The sequence below is a fragment of the Cetorhinus maximus genome, chromosome 3 (genome assembly GCF_964194155.1).
Source record: "Cetorhinus maximus chromosome 3, sCetMax3.hap1.1, whole genome shotgun sequence".
Classification (NCBI taxonomy): Eukaryota; Metazoa; Chordata; class Chondrichthyes; order Lamniformes; family Cetorhinidae; genus Cetorhinus; species Cetorhinus maximus.
This window is the reverse complement of record NC_135881.1, coordinates 158,193,971-158,201,147: the sequence shown is the minus strand read 5'-3', so window position 1 is coordinate 158,201,147 and position 7,177 is coordinate 158,193,971.

Here is a 7,177-nt window from a genome sequence, read left to right as displayed (position 1 = left end):
TGACATTAGTGTAAGGGAGGCTTGGGAGGCTCTTGTACATGCATGTTTCAGAAGACTGTTCCACATCATCTAGTCAAATAAACGTCCACCTTCACCCTCCACTGTTTGTTTACCTCAGTTGCAAGTCCAGGTTCCGCACACATTGTCACCTGGCATTTCTACACAGTCAAAACAATACCCACAGATGCTATGGTCCTTTGCAAACAGCCCTCTGGATGAACCACGGTGCTTCACTTCCAGAGGGCCTCCAACGGTAGATGAAAATATAGACAAAATGAATAACTTTATTATAAAGATAAAAACAAAAAGCTAAAAGCTACTGCGGATGCTGGAAATCCAAAACAAAATAAAAACAGAATTACCTGGAAAAACTCAGCAAGTCTGGCAGCATCGGCGGAGAAGAAATCAGTCAACGTTTCGAGCCCTCATGGCCCTTCAGCAGAACTGAAGCATAGTTTCAACAAGGGAGAAATATAAATTGGTTTAAGGTGGGTGGGGGGGAAGAGACACATTGAGGGTGTGGTGTGAGCAGATAATCAAAAGATGTCAGAGACAAAAGGGTCAAAGAGGTGTTGAAGGTGGTGGTCTTTGTCTGAGAAAAGTGCTAATTAAGAATGCAAGACAGGATATTCAAAGTACAGCTCTAGTGGGGGTGGGGTGGAAAGACTGAAGGTTTTAGTTTTAGATTTAAAAATAATGGAAATAGGTGGGGAAAGAAGAATCTATATAAATTATTGAAAAAAAAGGGCGGGTGGGGGAGGGAAAGAAACGGGGTGGGGATGGGGGGAGGGGGAGTTTAAGATCTAAAGTTGTTGAATTCAATATTCAGCCCAGAAGGCTGTAAAGTGCCTAGTCGGAAGATGAGGTGCTGTTCCTCCAGTTTGCGTTGGGCTTCACTGGAACAATGCAGCAAGCCAAGGACAGACATGTGGGCAAGAGAACAGGGTGGAGTGTTAAAATGGCAAGCGACAGGGAGGTTTGGGTCTTTCTTGCGGACAGACCGCAGGTGTTCCGCAAAACCCCGTTTCTTTCCCTCCCCCACCCGCCCTTTTTTTTCAATAATTTATATAGATTCTTCTTTCCCCACCTATTTCCATTATTTTTAAATCTAAAACTAAAACCTTCAGTCTTTCCACCCCACCCCCACTAGAGCTGTACTTTGAATATCCTGTCTTGCATTCTTAATTAGCACTTTTCTCAGACAAAGACCACCACCTTCAACACCTCTTTGACCCTTTTGTCTCTGACATCTTTTGATTATCTGCTCACACCACACCCTCAATGTGTCTCTTCCCCCCCACCCACCTTAAACCAATTTATATTTCTCCCTTGTTGAAACTATGCTTCAGTTCTGCTGAAGGGCCATGAGGGCTCGAAACGTTGACTGATTTCTTCTCCGCCGATGCTGCCAGACTTGCTGAGTTTTTCCAGGTAATTCTGTTTTTATTTTGTTTTGGATTTCCAGCATCCGCAGTAGCTTTTAGCTTTTTGTTTTTATCTTTGTGTTTGATTGACTGCCACCTCTCTTCAAAAAAATGCCCTCTTGGAAGAAGTATGGTTCTGTCCTCCGACAGGATTTCCGACTGTCTCTTCTGCCCTGCTCACCTTCATTGCTTTCCATTTCTCTCCTGGTGTTTGACAAGGTGTTTACTAAAACCCGCTTTCACAGCCATATCTCCTTTCTCAGTGACTGTCTCCGTCTCCGACTCACCCCACGTGGATTTCAACTGAAATTCCATCCCTCTTGTTTCGAACCCACCCAGGATTACAGGTATCTCCGGGACATAAAACGTTTCTCGGACTGCTGTTCCCGTCGCATTCTGAGATCCACACTCAGTGCCATGCGCCGCCATATGAACACACTTGACCTCTCCCTCCAGCAGCACCGCCGCACCCTTTTTCAAAGCTGCGCGTGCCCCCAGTTTCATTTTATTCTTCGCCTCATCCGTCGCCTCAACAAGAAACTTTTTCTCTTTCTCTCAAGTGCTAAGGAACGCAAGCTCCAACAACTCATCGACTCCAACACCCATCGGGGACCCTCCACCCCTGCTTGTCCCTCCGTCCTCACCCCATCTTCCAATCCCAGCCCCAGCCGCGTATTCACTATACCCCCTGACCTTCCCCTCTCCGATGCTGAACGTTCAGTGCTCAGCAAAGGACTTAGTTTCATACCCTTACGCCCTCATCTCAATGAATTTCGGGCTCGGCATGATGCTGAACTCTTCTTCCGCCGTCTTCGTCTCCGTGCTCACTTCTTTGGGCAGGAGTCCTCTCCCCGTTCAACGGATCCTTTTACCCACCTCCAATATTCTCCCTCCACTTGGACCCCTCCCTCTGGATTCTTACCTTCTCTTGATCTTTTCATTGAGAACTGTCGGCGTGACATTAGCCGTCTCAATTTCTCTGCTCCTCTCACCCATTCTAATCTGTCTCTCTCTGAACTCACTGCACTCCGTTCTCTCAGGTCCAACCCCAACATTGTCATCAAACCCGCTGACAAGGGTGGTACTGTTGTTGTCTGGCGCATTGACCTCTACCTCGCGGAGGCTGAGCGTCAACTCGCAGACGTTTCCTCCTACCTCTCCCTGGACCATGACCCCACCACAGAACATCAAGCCATTGTTTCCAGGACTGTCACTGACCTCATCTCCTCTGGAGATCTTCCTCCCACAGCTTCCAACTTGATAGTCGCCCAACCTCGGACGGCCCGCTTCTACCTCCTACCCAAAATCCACAAACAGAACTGTCCTGGCAGACCGATCGTGTCAGCCTGTTCCTGCCCCACGGAACTCATTTCTCGTTATCTTGACTCCCTTCTCTCTCCCCTTGTCCAGTCCCTTCCCACCTACATCCGTGATTCCTCTGACACCTTACGTCACATCAACAATTTCCAGTTCCCTGGCCCCAACCGCTTCCTCTTCACCATGGATGTCCAATCCCTCTACACCTCCATCCCCCACCAGGATGGTCTGAGGGCCCTTAGCTTCTTCCTTGAACAGAGGCCCCAACAATCCCCATCCACCACTACTCTCCTCCGTCTGGCTGAACTTGTTCTCACACTGAACAATTTCTCCTTTAACTCCTCTCACTTCCTCCAAATAAAAGGTGTGGCTATGGGTACCCGCATGGGCCCCAGCTATGCCTGTCTCTTTATGGGGTATGTGGAACATTCCTTGGTCCAGTCCTACTCCGGCCCCCTCCCACAACTCTTTCTCCGGTACATCGATGATTACTTCGGTGCTGCTTCATGCTCTCGTCGGGACCTGGAAAAATTTATTAATTTTGCTTCCAATCTCCACCCCTCCATCATCTTCACATGGTCCATCTCTGACACTTCTCTTCCCTTCCTTGACCTCTCTGTCTCAATTTCTGATGATAGACTGTCCACCAATATCCATTACAAGCCTACCGACTCCCACAGCTACCTCGACTACAGCTCCTCACACCCCGCTTCCTGTAAAGACTCCATCCCATTCTCTCAGTTCCTTCGCCTCCGTCGCATCTGTTCTGATGACGCTACCTTCAAAAACAGCTCCTCGGACATGTCCTCCTTCTTCCTTAACCGAGGTTTTCCATCCACGGTCGTTGACAGGGCCCTCAACCGTGTCCGGCCCATATCCCGCGCATCCTCCCTCACGCCTTCTCCTCCTTCCCAGAAACATGATAGGGTCCCCCTTGTCCTCACTTATCACCCCACCAGCCTCCGCATTCAAAGGATCATCCTCCGCCATTTCCGCCAACTCCAGCATGATGCCACCACCAAACACATCTTCCCTTCACCCCCCTTGACAGCATTCCGTAGGGATCGTTCCCTCCGGGACACCCTGGTCCACTCCTCCATCACCCCCTACTCCTCAACCCCCACTTATGGCACCTCCCCATGCCCACGCAGAAGATGCAACACCTGCCCCTTCACTTCCTCTCTCCTCACCGTCCAAGGGCCCAAACACTCCTTTCAAGTGAAGCAGCATTTCACTTGCATTTCCCCTAACTTAGTCTACTGCATTCGTTGCTCCCAATGCGGTCTCCTCTACATTGGAGAGACCAAACGCAAACTGGGCGACCGTTTTGCGGAACACCTGCGGTCTGTCCGCAAGAAAGACCCAAACCTCCCTGTCGCTTGCCATTTTAACACTCCACCCTGTTCTCTTGCCCACATGTCTGTCCTTGGCTTGCTGCATTGTTCCAGTGAAGCCCAACGCAAACTGGAGGAACAGCACCTCATCTTCCGACTAGGCACTTTACAGCCTTCTGGGCTGAATATTGAATTCAACAACTTTAGATCTTAAACTCCCCCTCCCCCCATCCCCACCCCGTTTCTTTCCCTCCCCCACCCGCCCTTTTTTTTCAATAATTTATATAGATTCTTCTTTCCCCACCTATTTCCATTATTTTTAAATCTAAAACTAAAACCTTCAGTCTTTCCACCCCACCCCCACTAGAGCTGTACTTTGAATATCCTGTCTTGCATTCTTAATTAGCACTTTTCTCAGACAAAGACCACCACCTTCAACACCTCTTTGACCCTTTTGTCTCTGACATCTTTTGATTATCTGCTCACACCACACCCTCAATGTGTCTCTTCCCCCCCACCCACCTTAAACCAATTTATATTTCTCCCTTGTTGAAACTATGCTTCAGTTCTGCTGAAGGGCCATGAGGGCTCGAAACGTTGACTGATTTCTTCTCCGCCGATGCTGCCAGACTTGCTGAGTTTTTCCAGGTAATTCTGTTTTAACTTTATTATAAACATTGGCACACAGAAGCAGTAACACTTTGACTATCTATTCACCCATGAAGCTCAAGGTATTTTCTTAATTCTTTTCCAAGTACTTCTATGTGGTGCTCTCCTTTTGCTGCCAAATGGGTTAGAGGCAGAATGCTGACCTTGCTGTCCTGTGGCCTGGGATGCGTCATGCCGGCTGGCTGCTTGAGGCCTGACATGCCATGGCATGCTGAGGGGCTCCTGCACTCGTCTGTCATTGCAGCAACTTGAGATGCTGGAGTCAATGACAGAGGGGCTGAGGAGCAGCTATCTACACAGGAGCACCCTGAGAAGAGCCCCCAGATGTGGAAGGCAGCTGCTGCTGCTCCTTCACAGGGCACACTTATATCTCCCTGCCAACTTGAGATTGATGAAGAGTTGGTGGAAACTGCAGCTACCTTGACTTGCCGTGGCTCCACTGAGCTCATGAACAAGGTGATTGCATGCAGATCTGTGTGCATCTCTGGTATTCACTGACTGATCATCTCATTCTTTGAGAATAACCAGTCTCATGGTGCAGGAGGCCACACATGTAGACAAGAGGGAGATCAGTGTTCATGGCCTGGATGGACTCCTCTACCATCTATGATGACGGGCTCATTAATTATGGAGTCGGGAGTTTCCCAGCGTTTCTTGTGGGGGCGCGGGCTGGATGGCGGCATATTTAAAAGGTGCCTGGATATCACACTTACCTGCCGTTTAAGGAGGAGATGGCCTGCTGATCACAGGGAACTCTGGCCCCCCAGATTCACTGTCGCATCCTTGGAAGTCCTTGTCAATGCAGTGGAGGCCAGTAGGGTAGAACGAGAAAGCCGAGCCGTCACACCAACCAGTATGTGAGGAGGTCTCCAGGAGGTCAGGGCCTCCATCAGAGGATTGCCTTATAATGCTGCAAATGGATGAATGACCTCATCTGCTCCGCCAGGGTAAGTGAACACTCAACTATTCACACTCACCCTCACTGAATGGCACAGCGGATATCAGCCTCAGTGGCAAGGGCACCATCCGTGTGGCCCATGTAGAAAAGAGGTGATAAGGTGATGCCTCATAGCCCCATTGCAGTCCATCTAGTCTGCAGGTAGAGGGGCCACTGTGAGTCCCTGACCCTTCCACACAGCTTAGACGCTGTCTGGGAGGGGGTGGTGGGAGAAACTAATGACATGCCTCTGACCCTTATTCTTCTATCTGCATAGGCTCACTGCTTCGGAGGATGCTGCCCCAGAATCCTTGTGGACCACCTGCAGTGCATCAATCACATGGCACACAATCCAGTGGCTTATTTGTAAGACTGGAAGCATGAGAAAGATACCTGACCTGCATCTCCACCAACCCCCGATGAGATCGTGCAAGAGTTGGATCAAGATTTTCACCACGAGGCTCTACGTAGTTTGGAGCAACCATGGTTGTTGTGAACTTCCACATCAAGTCAAATATGTTTACCCCTACTCCCCTGACCCACACCCTCCCCACCCCATAACCATTGACACCCTCTAGGTGCAACATAAAACCTTCCGAAGATTGCCCTTCAACCTTCCCCCATCACCAGGTGCAGGTGAATGTCCACGACTCTAACTTCCTGAGGAGCCCACCCCGTCACTGTAGATATGCCCTCCCCTATTCTGCCAACCCCCAGAATCCGCTTCTCATTCTGCATCCCTCCAACAACCCTCAGCTCCCCTTTATCTGCCATCGCCTAACCCTCACTCTCCCATTGCCTCCTTTAGTCCTCACCATCCTTTCCTATCAACAATTCCCTGAGTATGCCCCTTGGACTCCTCAATTGACACTACAGACCCATTCCTTTGAACCCCTTTCACTTCTTTTCCCCCCCATGTCCATTCACATCTGCACACCAGCCACCCCAGCCCCCACCCGCCCTCCCATTCCATTCCACAACCCCAGCAGCATCTCCCTCTTACCCCTACTACCCCAAATCCCCTGCCCACCTCTAGGCCTCCACACTCACCCCATCTCTTCAATCCTCGGCTTCCTGTCCAATCCACCCGTCCCCACCCCCAGCACAGGCCATCACTGCCCAACAGTACCTCCTGCAGTCGTCCCCCTCCACTCCTGGAAGAAGCTGCTGCTTGATCATCCATCTCCTGGAAGAAGCTGCTGCTTGATCATCCACCTCCCGGGAGAAGCTGCTGCTTGATCATCCACCTCCCGGGAGAAGCTGCTGCTTGATCATCCACCTCCCGGGAGAAGCTGCTGCTTGATCATCCACCTCCCGGGAGAAGCTGCTGCTTGATCATCCACCTCCTGGGAGAAGCTGCTGCTTGATCATCCACCTCCCGGGAGAAGCTGCTGCTTGATCATCCACCTCCCGGGAGAAGCTGCTGCTTGATCATCCACCTCCCGGGAGAAGCTGCTGCTTGATCATCCACCTCCCGGGAGAAGCTGCTGCTTGAA